The sequence below is a fragment of the Dermacentor silvarum genome, chromosome 6, assembly GCF_013339745.2.
Source record: "Dermacentor silvarum isolate Dsil-2018 chromosome 6, BIME_Dsil_1.4, whole genome shotgun sequence".
NCBI lineage: Eukaryota > Metazoa > Arthropoda > Arachnida > Ixodida > Ixodidae > Dermacentor > Dermacentor silvarum.
The window spans coordinates 83,753,642-83,765,256 of record NC_051159.1 but is presented as its reverse complement, the minus strand read 5'-3'; the positions used below and the strand labels follow the sequence as shown (position 1 = coordinate 83,765,256).

Genomic DNA, 11,615 nt, shown 5'->3' with positions numbered 1-11,615 from the left:
ATCCTGATGCTGGACATACTATTAGATGCACAAAACCTTCTTACGCTAGAATTTTTCGTAAGAAATAATTTTACCAATCTGGATGCCAGAGAGACAGAGAGAGAGAAAGGTAAAAGAAAGACAGGGAGCTTAACCAGAGGTTAACTCCGGTTGGCTACCCTGTACCGGGAGAGGGGTAAAGTGATGCGAAAGGAGAGAGAGAAAAAAATAAAAATAACGAATAAAAAAAAAGGAAGACATATCATTAGCGAAAGCGGCCAGCCAATGGCAAAGCGAACTTGCGAAAGAAAAGCTTTGTGAATCTGGCCCCTGGTTTCTCGGTTTCAGCACTACACATACGATGCGAAAACAGGCGAGACAATGGGGTGCGTTCTAGACTCGTGAATGCATTTAGATCTTCGTAGAAACGTGCGCGTCGCACTCCACGTTCTGCGCATTTGCCGAGAGTAAACAAACGGAAGAAGGCGCAGAAAAAGGAAAGGGAACCACGGGGAGAAACGGCAAGTTGATAGGCGCGGCAGTCACGTTGGCTGACGGGGCTGGAAGGCGACGGAAGAGTGTTATCCGCGCTCATCCTGCAACCGGAGCTTAGGGTTGCGTGAAACAGAACGTGAAAGGTACCGCCGCAGACTGTCCCAGCTTCCTATTGCTCCTGGGTGAAATGCAGTGCTTTTTCCTCCATAAAGGACTGTGAAACGGTAAACGTTTGGTTAGGATAACGTTTTGCCACAAGAGCCAGATAAGTGTGTGGCGTGGGGAACGTGGGTAAGAGAGCCATGTATACAACCGGCTTGACGTGTGCCTCATCAATTTTTATGCAAATACAATAGTACTGAAGTTAGCATGGCGGAGCTGTCACTATAGAACTCCAGAAATGAAGAACTACTATTGTTTATAGGACCCTTGTGGGTACGAAGTTACGCCATTTCGAGCCTGGTACTATTGCGTAGCCAAGAGACGCACAAAAATTGGGGTACGATGGCAGGTAGTCCATATGCTTACTGTGTTGAGTAGACAGTTGTTAAGCGGGAAATCAAATAGCCCCTGCAGGTTAAAATATTGTATGGAAGCTCTACTCACCTCGCTACTATACAGATCATGGGCTAGCCTATAATTACCTCTCGAGTGGCTAATAATGCAATTTTACGACAACGACCGTTCACTTTTAGAAGGACATAAATAAATTTGCTTTAAGAACGCCACAGTGTTTTAGCGGTTGCTCTCAAATGCGACAAGCGTGACCATATGTGAGCATCTCGTTACACACGTGCTTGAAATTTACGCAATTACATTCGGCTTTTTCGCCCAGCTTTACTATTGAAACTTTTTAAATTATTCTGAAGCGCTAGGTTCTTTCTGATATTCTCTACCTTGTTTCCTTGCTTGGTCCTATCAGCAGACTAACAGGCTAGAGTACATTTACCTCATGCCGACGTCTCGGCTTTCCCCCAGGTAAATTTCCCTCTTCTATTGTGTGATCAATAGTTCAACACTTTACGAAGGGTTTTCGTCATAGCATATACATGTCATGAAGGCCTCTGCAAGCGCTGTCACGAGCCACGCTTTCGCTTTGATTTAGCTAGTTCAGCCCGAATGCCAGAAAGAGCTCTCAAAGCCGTGGGAGAGTTTCGCCATATCAGCCCGGAAGGGTTTCCAAGTACTTGAATCGAGTGCAGTCGCGATAAGGAAGACGCGGGAGGGCGAGTAATGTTCAAAGGCCCTCAGTACGCAGCAGTTAACGACGCAGAAACTGACACAGCATGTCTTTGATAAGTATCCAGGGAATAAAAGATACTACGGAGCGATGATTGAAGTGTGCCGAAAATCTGCTTCAGCGTCACAAGCTCTTATGACAACGATAGCTTCTAGCCGTGACGGCGTCCGTAGGTCGATGAAGACCTGACATGAGGTTCAAATTTCCTGAAAGAACTAAACAACCGTTGGTTGAAGCTGGGGATCGTATTACAATAACGGGTCAGAGAGCTATTGTAATTTGTCAGGCGAGGTACCTCGGGGCACATTAGTGAAACAGTTGCACGCTATAGCGGCTCGCCGAATGGGGGCCAGACTCACAAATCTTTTATTTCGTAAGTTCACTATGCTATTGGCTGGCAGCCTTCGCTAATAATTTGTCTGGCATCCTGATTGGCTAAAATTCTTTCTTAGGAAAAGTTGTAGCGTAAGAAGCTTTGTGAATTTGGGCCCAGGTGCCGGCCGATTACGATTTCGAAAGTATGGAGGGCAGCAGGCCTATCATTAGCGATCCTTAGGCACGGAAAACTTTGCGAACTCACCCGCCGTGTGCCGCACTATTATGGAAGGCTTGTCTTCTTCCACTACCACAGGTACATGCTTTTCACCTTGAAATGCGTTGTTGTCTGCAAAGACACGCGGAGAGGAAGAGAGCAGCCGGGGTTGGCGTGTTCGTTAAGCAAGGGCATTTGTAGTTAAGTAACCGCCATGTTTTACCATTAACAAAGTGGACTGACCCTTTCTCATTCGCGCCTTCTCAAGGCCGGTCCTAATTCACTAAGTTCCTCGTTTGTAAGAAGCTGTTTGCCGTTCGGCGGTCGCCTTTGTTAATAACATGTTTGCTATCACGAGTGACCGAGGTGCCACTTCACACGAACCTCTCTGGCGTACGAAATTCCTAGTGAACAGGTGCGACGAGTACTTTTGGAGCTGCGATGTTTCGTGGAGACGATATCGATGGCTGCTGCACCGTGGAACGCGATTCGCGGGTCCGAGCTACGAAGCGAGGCGTTTGGGCCGCTGATCGTCAGAAGTTTCAAAGTAAGAGAGATTAAACACCTGTCCTTCATTGTGTCTCGGGATCATCCTTGAAGACCATGGCTGAGTCCGGCAGCCTAATGTTCTGCAATTTTAAGCTCGTTTCTGTAGTGATATACTGTAGATGACCGCGAGTTTACTACTCTCTAACAGCGACCATTAGTGCGCAAAAAAAGAAAAGAAAAAAAAAAAAGAAAGAGTTATGCATATCCAACGCGCATGTCGCAAAGGCACATTTCGTCCATACAGCACGTGAATGGAATGATCCTCCCGCCTCCGTCGCCGCTTGAATTCATGTAACACCTATTTATCGTCACCTAATGATATTTTCAAACGCTGTTCATATGCCCACTACTCATGTAATGTTCCATGTTGGACCTTCGAGGTGCACTTAATAAAGAAAGAAAGAGTTGGAGAGAGAGAGAGAGAGAGAGAGAAAGAAAGAAAGAAAGAAAGAAAGAAAGAAAGAAAGAAAGAAAGAAACTTGTGGATGAACCGGAGAATTGAATGCTATACAACTGTAGTGCAATGCTTATGTTCGTGTTTGTTTTATTGCGATAGCAATTATATGGACACTCAAAAGCAGATTTCTGCCGTCGGCGTCGCCGTCGCCGTCGCCGTCGCCGTGAGGTTCCGTATGACGTCATTTGGAGATGAAATCGTCGCCGCGCGCCGAACGCTGTATGTGCGAGTGAAAGGGCGCGAGGGGCGCGTCTTTCACGGGGAGTGAACGCACGGCGGAGAACAAACGCGCGTTCTGCGCCGTGCTCGCTTAAGGGCTGCAGAAGTAGGCGTCTCTTTTCTCCTTTACAATCACCATATATGTAGAGCAAACGCGCCTTCTTCCAACGAGCGAGAGGCCGTGGGGGAGGGGGAGGGAAGGGAGGCGACGTTTAGCTGCGGCACGCAGTGCCTATTTATATCAGAGGCTCCGGCAACAGTCACCAACGCCGCACGCATTTTGAGCGAACGCGGGCAAAACGCCGATGGCGTCGACAACAGTTCTGCGTGTTGTTGCTACCAAAGCCGCTCACCTTACTTCGTATGACATTGCTGTGTTGCTATCGCATTCATTGCTTCGCCCTTAGGGCGAAACTGTGACATTTTTTTTATACTGCGCGACAAGTAATCTCATGAAATTCAATCTTCATGCACCACACTTTTCACAACCTCTGCCGAAATGCGAGCACCAAATCAGGTGGATGCACGATGAGACGTCGATGTAGCGGTGCCATAAAGACGAAGGCTATGTATGGCCATGGACAACAGCGCATACTTTTTCTGAGAGATTGGTGCTTACCATAAGATTCGCTTCAAGAGCACCAGAAAAGGTTCAGACTGCACGAAAGCGTTGGCCCCCGCTAGAAAGTAAAGAGCAGCGGGACATCTCGGCCCATGGGAAAGCATCGCGCGCTTACGCAAGTCCTTCTGTTTTTTTTCTTTTAAATCTAAAGGGCCTTACTGAAACTTTGCGAAAACCTTTGATGCGTACGTGCGTGTCTGTGAGGGTGCTTGCACGTTTGCGTAAGCACTGCATATATCAGGATTCTCTTCCATCCCCCGGAGTAGCTTGGTAGGCGATAAACCAGGCGAACATCTCCAGCTTCTCATTAAAGCCAGCATTCCTCTGCCTCTGTTCGCAGGTCACAACGCGCGGGCTCTTGTCTTCTATATAACGACAGCCGTGTAGGTGGAGCCAACCGTGGCACGCACACCTTTAAGACAATGGCACCGCTTGCAGCAGTCGTCGAACGTCTTCTCGGGACCTTATCTCCGGTGGGCTGCCCAACTTCTTCAGAAAACAAAAGGGCGTTGGCGCACGCGTCCGCGAGCACATACACAAACAGCGTTATCGCTCTGCGAGGCCCTGAGGTTCGGCGGCGAATACGGGACGCGGGCACCCCCCGAACGGCGGCAAACAGACAAGCGCAGGGAAAGGTTGTTCTTAGACTGAGAGTTGTAAACAGCGCTGACCGACCGGTCGTTGCCCACGCCTGCCGCCGAAATGCGGCCCAGAAGAGCAGAAAGCTGCCGGCATACCGCATTTCCTCGCGTGTTACTCTTTACGAATAGAGAAGAGAGAAGAAGGAGAGTAGAAAGCTAACAGCAGAAGCTTGATGTGGGCGAGTTGGTGTAACATACTTGAAGAAAAAACAGCGCAAGAGAGACGAGGACGAAAAGAAGACAGGTACAACAGACGGGCGCTAACTTGCAACTAATTTTTTTTTTTGAGGAAACAAGGCACAAAAAATGAATTGCACCACCGTGAGGTCATGAACTTTCTATCGCATCAGAAGGGCAATTTCTTTGTCAGCACGTGCCACTGACGGGCAGCTAATGCACATAGACAACATTTCTACTGCAGGCCTCGTTATCCCTGGAAACGGCTGGCTGTGAACGGTGGATAATAATAAAGGAATTGTTTCGAGCAAGAGGAATCCGTATACATTATACCGGCCCATGGCTCTATACGAACGAAATGCAAGACGAACAAGATGGTACGAAACCAACTTTTTTTTTCTCACTAATTGCGGATTAAGGGGATTGACATATAGATTGGTAGAATGACTGGTTGACTGAATGACCGGCACATCGAATGTTCGTAGGCGCGAGTTCATGCGCGGAAGCGGCTGGCAGAGCACGCGAAAAATCGGTAATCCGACTTCAGTCGATGTGCCTCCAACACATACGCGTCCATTCCGCCACATCGAGCACATTTCGACAGACCGGAGTGCGTGGCACTAGGTTCCCCTCATGTTGTTTTGCACGCGAAAAAAAAAAAAAAAAAGCAAGCGGCCACCTGTAAATGAATGGTTGACATGATGTAAGCTATATATAGAGACCGACGGCCAGTGCACCAGTGTGGGCCAGAATGTAGCTTCGTGTATATGTGATCCGCAGTCTCACACCATGCTTTGTATAGCCCTGGGAATGCCACGGAGTATAGCGATAGCAGAAGGAGTTGTGACCTCGCTTTTTTTTTTTTTTTTTTTTTTTTTTTGCGGAGTGTTTATGCGTCTGAGCCGGCTATTCTCCTCCCGGGAACACGCGTATACATGGACGCGAGCCTCCCGGACTCGTCGAGATCGTGAAATGGCGGAGGCAGGTCAGCGCTGGCTGCATGATGCGGGAGTTCTCTCCTCACGAAGAACGGTGCTTCTTGCTGGGACTGTTGGTTTTCTTTCGCGGATGGGGTCTCAACTGGTTGTAGGCGGTGAAAATACTCGGCCCGTGTTCCGCCGATAAACGTTATTTTGTCTGACGCGCTTTTCTTGCCATCTATATATACGGTGTATCCTTGCCCGCACTTCAGCGCCCACGTTCTGCAGGAGCGACTTGGAAAAAAAAAAAAAAAAAAAAAAAAAAAAAAAAAAAAACGCTTGGCTACTTAGGTTAAGGTGCACTTTGAATAATGACACTTGGTTAAAACTATTCTATATTTTTTTTGCTACGGCATCCTTAATACCCCACTGTGCAGTTTTTGGTTCGTTAATATCAAATAATCAATCGATAAATAAATCCACCTTTATTGTCAATGAATTGCCAGATTATATTCAAAATGTTTCTTCCACCGAAATACAAAGCTTGTTACTCAGGGGTTTCCTGCAAACGGATCAAACGCTTATTCAGAATCACCCCGACTGGATTGTTTAAACAAATACTGTTTCAGGCGAGCGCAGCACATTGATCACTCCAATAAGAGGACACTCCAGAAGAGGGACCATACGCGCTTCGTAAGTTTTCACTTAATGAGTGGCGGCTCCATTGTAACAAGGTAATTATAGACACAACTTGTGTATCACAAGAACTGAAAGTGCGCTGGCCTTTTCTCGCTTCCGCACACGTGATAGGCAAATAGCGGAAGAAGCTGGAGACTGCCTAAGAAAACGGCTGGAGTATCACAGGAACAATTAGGACCACCACGTGTTTCCTGTCACAGGACAACACGCGAACTGCTGTACTATTTCCTCGACGTCGGCTACGATCGCGAGCTACGAGGAAACGTTACGTCAAAGTTGAACAGCAGAGGAAACGTCACTGCTGTGTGCGCTGCGCCCTTTGTTTGCAAAGCATACGCGTGGGAGCGTTTACTCATTGGCCGGCATTCAGGCACGTGCCACTCATGATCAGCGTAAGAGCGAGACGATCGCTGCTACAGTGGCCAATCGCGAAGGGAACTTATCTATAAGAGAAGTTGTGCGATTACAAGCCCTGATATTCAAAAGCTGTTCTCACGTATCTGCGGCGCATATCGACGGCCTTCACTTAATTACTTTGATCGCTATAAGGAATCGTGGGTGTCCGGTCGCCGGACGTGAATAGAACACTTTTTTTCGTAGGAGCATTTCTACATTGACAGGCGTGCGTGTGCCCGCTACTAATGATAGTGGAAGCTGGCTCGACCCTGTACTACCGAGATATTTCAGCGACAGTAATTTCTCTTCGATGGCTGAAGCCTTCCCGTCACACAGACAAAAAAATAATAAAAATGAGAAACATCCCTGCCATGATGACAGGGGATCTTAGCTGCAGCCGCCAGAACATGGTCAGAAATGTCCTTGGCATTTTTGTGCAGGCTCAGTTGTGTGAATAGAGGAAGATAGTAAAATGGAGTATCACTGTGAAATAGTTTACACCCTTAAAAGTGAAAAAAAGGGTGTTAATCCCTTTGTAACTCACACCCTTGCACCCAAAAAGAGTGTAAGGATGTGAGATATTGACTGATTTAAACATTTAAAGGTGTACATTATTTTACAGTGTACCCCATTTCACAAAACTTGGCTTTCCTAATTGCGTCCATGATTGGCTATCGCTGGGGCAGTTGCTTCGTTATCACGGCGATCGCTGTCATGTATGGCGGTCGCCCGAACGATGGCAAATGAGTAAACACTCTTACGTGAAAAGAAGCTTGCGAGTACGGGCCACAGGCTTTCTAAACTCTTTTGTTTGACAAAGCAATGCGAAAGAGGGAGGCTTCTCGGACTAATGGGCAGTGTTCACGGCACCTGAACGTTTTCAGAAAACAGAAGAAAATAAGCCAGCAGAAGGATTACGAAGGGTACGAGTTTTTTTTTTTTTTTTTTTTTTTGCTCTCCAGGCGATCCCTTTCCCAGCGTCATTGGGGCGATAAGCCCAGTATCTCTCGAGTGCGCCGGTCCAGCATTTTATGAGAGGGTGGCGTGAGCAGTGACATCTCGGCGACCGTACAATCCTCCAGCTTCGGGGGACTCGTCGGCCTCCTGTACAACCTCCGGCTTCCAGGAAAACAACTCTGGTACAAAGACGGGGCTTTTGGAAACCACCCCTTCAGGTCCTGTATCGGATTTGCTGATAGTGCGGCGTTCCCCCACTTCGTCACCCAGTAGATTTTGAACGCGTCACAAAGCGTTAATGGCTATCGAGATGTTGTATTTTGTAATAGTCGTTTTTATTTTCGATAGTTGTTGCCCTTTACTATCGTCTCGCGCAAAGCCGCGTCCCCACTATCGTCGGGATCAGACCATAGACGGAACCGACGATAAGCGATGAATAAAACCCTAGGAAGATCATCCTCATATTAAACATTACTTTTGGCTTTTTCGCATAATTTGTGAAAGAGTGTATATTGGGCAGCAATATTGTAGTGATACCTTTTCCTATGCTATTCGTTTTCGCGCTTTTCGCGCTTCTTCAGTGGCCAGAGTGGTTCTCCAGGCCACTTTATCAATGACATCAGCTGGCCGTGAACGGTGGAGGATAAGAGTGGGATATAATCGAGTGGAAGGCATCGCCAGAAAATCGCGGCTCTGGGTCAGTATGACATAGGCATTCCTCTCGTTTGATTATATATTGCTTTCAATAATTTTCATTCAATTTAGAATCTGTTTCTTTCACATTCTTTTTAATGATTCTGGGTTGTTTATTTTGAACTTTCAATTGATCAGTACTTGGTATTTATCTTTTTAGGTGTCTTCCTTCACTCCGTGTCAACGGTTTCGAGGTTCGGATATCTTTGCACTTTATCTGTTCTTTTTTTTTTTTTTTTTCATTTGAAATCGAGCGGATTCGTCACCTGGCGGACACCGGCTGAACCACGCCGGATGCTGACACCTGTCACGGGGCTCACATTTGCAGCTCCTTTGAGAAACTCCCCCCCCCCCTTCCCCCCCTTCTTTTTTTTTAAATTTATTGATACGAAATGAAAGGAGAGGTTGGCACCATTATTGACATCGGTTACTTTTCGCAGGGCAAGCAAGCCAAGAGAGAGAGGGAGAGGGGATATAAGGAAGGCAGGGATGCTAACCAGTCAAGAGTCCGGTTGGCTACCCTACGCTGGGGGAGGGTAGAAGGTGAAGAGAAAGAAGGGAGAGAGACAGAGAGAGGGTGGGTAAGTGGTATAGAAATTTGCACGAACCGAACTACAGAGTCAAAGGCGCTCGTACAAACCGGACGCTCTCAGAAAGCACAAAAGTGCCTTCACTGCCTTCTGAGCCGACGATCGGTGGGGACGGTGTTCTAGTATAATCTGTTCACTCAGAGGGCGATCATCTGGTTTCCTGAATGCGGTAATCATAGATTGTCTTTCTGCTTCAAATTGAGGACAGTGGCACAGTAAGTGGTCAATGTTCTCAAGCACAAAAAATTGACATGCACTGGCAACACGCAGTTCCGTAAACGAGTCAAAGTGTACAAAGGAGCCCGAAAACACGCACTTAAGTACTGTTATTAAAAATATTTCGTATAGGGGTCAACCGCGATATATATATATATATATATATATATATATATATATATATATATATATATTAACATCCTAATGTTTTTTTCAGAAAGATTTTAAAAGCCTCAAGTACTCTTTTTTTGTAGCTCTACTGTTGATCACAGAAGAAGTATTTTTTTTTTTCAGAGTGAAAGGTCTGCGGTCTGACGACATTAAATCGTCCTGTAGTCTTCGCCTAGCGGTATCATGTCCAGGTACTCGAGAAAAAGGTGTCGTACGTCTTCGTCAGCGTGGCTACAATGGCAATGCGGACTAGCAACGCATTGAATCCCGCGTAAAAAGTGACGCGTGAGCGCTGCGCCAAGCCGCAGACGGTGAAATAAACGTGCAAAATTTCTATTGTCGCTCAGCCTGGCATCATAAGCGCTATTATGGTTGCTGCCACCACGATTACGCAGAGGTTGCCACCCTGCGGTACATAGCCCTCTACCGAGATACGACAATTGGGGACGTCACGAGGAACCCTGTCCCGTCGGGTTGCTTCCGGCGCACCTCATGAGTCAACGCGGCCTTTCTTCTGCGTGGATGACCTTGTGGTTGCTTCTTCGTGTGCCACCCCTCAGTGCAAGTGGGTGCTTGGCCCGAAGAGGAGGAAGAGTGGTGTTCCTCCAAAGTGGAGCAATACATCCACTACACCCACCTTCGGTGATTGTACTATGGCACCACGTAACTGGTGGTCTCCTCTCCTTCGAGGGGTCACGTGGCTAACGATGGAAGGTAACTTAAAACCGGATGATTGCTTTGTTATAGAGAGCAACAGCTTCACATTGAAGTGGTCTGAACTCATCTAACCTTATTTCTATGTTTTCTTAAATATTTCTATGTAAATATACGTTTGTTTTAAGAGGTGTTAAGTTTCTATGCGGTCTCTTCTGCTATCATGGTTGAGTGAAATCCCCCGTCTTCGGACCCCCGGTCGCAACAACGCACTGTGTGGATTTGTGTGGACAGCGCATGGCGTAATTTGTTGGCCACTACGCCAGTAACGTGTTCGCATATGATTCTACCGCGTGCATATCCGATAGAGACTGTTTGTGTCGTAGTTGCCGAACTGTTGTAAAGGCTATAGTAGACATTTTTTTGACGATGCATAGAAACATTTGGCCTTGAGCTGTATGTAGTCTTTGGGCTGTAATAGGATCAGGCACTGCAGGTGTCGAGCGTACGATGTGTGAACGCCACACGCGCCGTTTGGCAGAATCATGTCACTTTTTGCTGCAGCGTTGTGTTTCAAGCACATTAACAAAAAGCATTTGGCGTCGTTTTAAACAAATGAACTGCATGGTCACAGCGACAAGTGAATGCAGTGCTTTAGCGGCTCCTTCGCGCAATGTGTTGGTCATTCCGCAATCCTTGTGATACCACGAAGCATTAACGAGGGGGCGTGAGGATCACTCAGCAGTGGAAAAAAAAAAAGGAAAAGAATCATTTGAAGCACCAATATTGTACCCTAGAATACTCTTAACATTATGCGTATAAGTGCATGACTGTCGCTTCATGGTTAGGCGAAAAGACTTAGCTGTACATTTTGTTATGCCAGCTATGTACAAATACCACTCTGCGTGCAAATCAGGTTGCCTCGCAAGTGAATTGTGGCATTGTGATGCTATAAAAGAAAAACAAAATCGAAGTATTTCATGAGACCATGTGTGACATGGCCAGTTGCTGGACGCAGGATGTCATAACACTGATTTGCCGCCGACTACTACAATCCGCTCCTTATAGTGTGGCGTTGTCGGTTTGACGGAGCGTAGCGGTCATTATTTGCTTAACAGAAAATAAAATAAAACCTAATAAATTGGGTTCTTAAAATAATTAAAACATTTTGCAATACTGTTGTGCAGTAACTAAGCAAGGAACGTTTTGTGCTTAAATGCAATGTTTTTACTCTTAACTGCGACAAGAGCAACCGCGTGTTAAGCAACAAGACGACCCTTCTAACGTACTGTCACTCAAAGTGACGTAGCTTGTTCAACTGAACTTAGTAACTGTTTTGCATTTCGCACAGAATAGAAAAAAAAGAAAGAAATAAGAAAGGCGCATATGTAAGCGTACCAGCGATGTA

General features: G+C 46.6%; 1 long non-coding RNA gene across 1 annotated transcript; it reads left to right on the top strand.

Annotated features, from left to right (window-relative positions):
* Nucleotides 1-491: 491 nt before the first annotated feature.
* Nucleotides 492-8,938, top strand: LOC119455685 (uncharacterized). Its single transcript, XR_005193006.2, has 3 exons — nucleotides 492-617; nucleotides 5,156-5,288; nucleotides 7,889-8,938. It is a non-coding gene; the product is annotated as an uncharacterized LOC119455685 (long non-coding RNA).
* The last annotated feature ends 2,677 nt before the right edge of the window (nucleotides 8,939-11,615 follow it).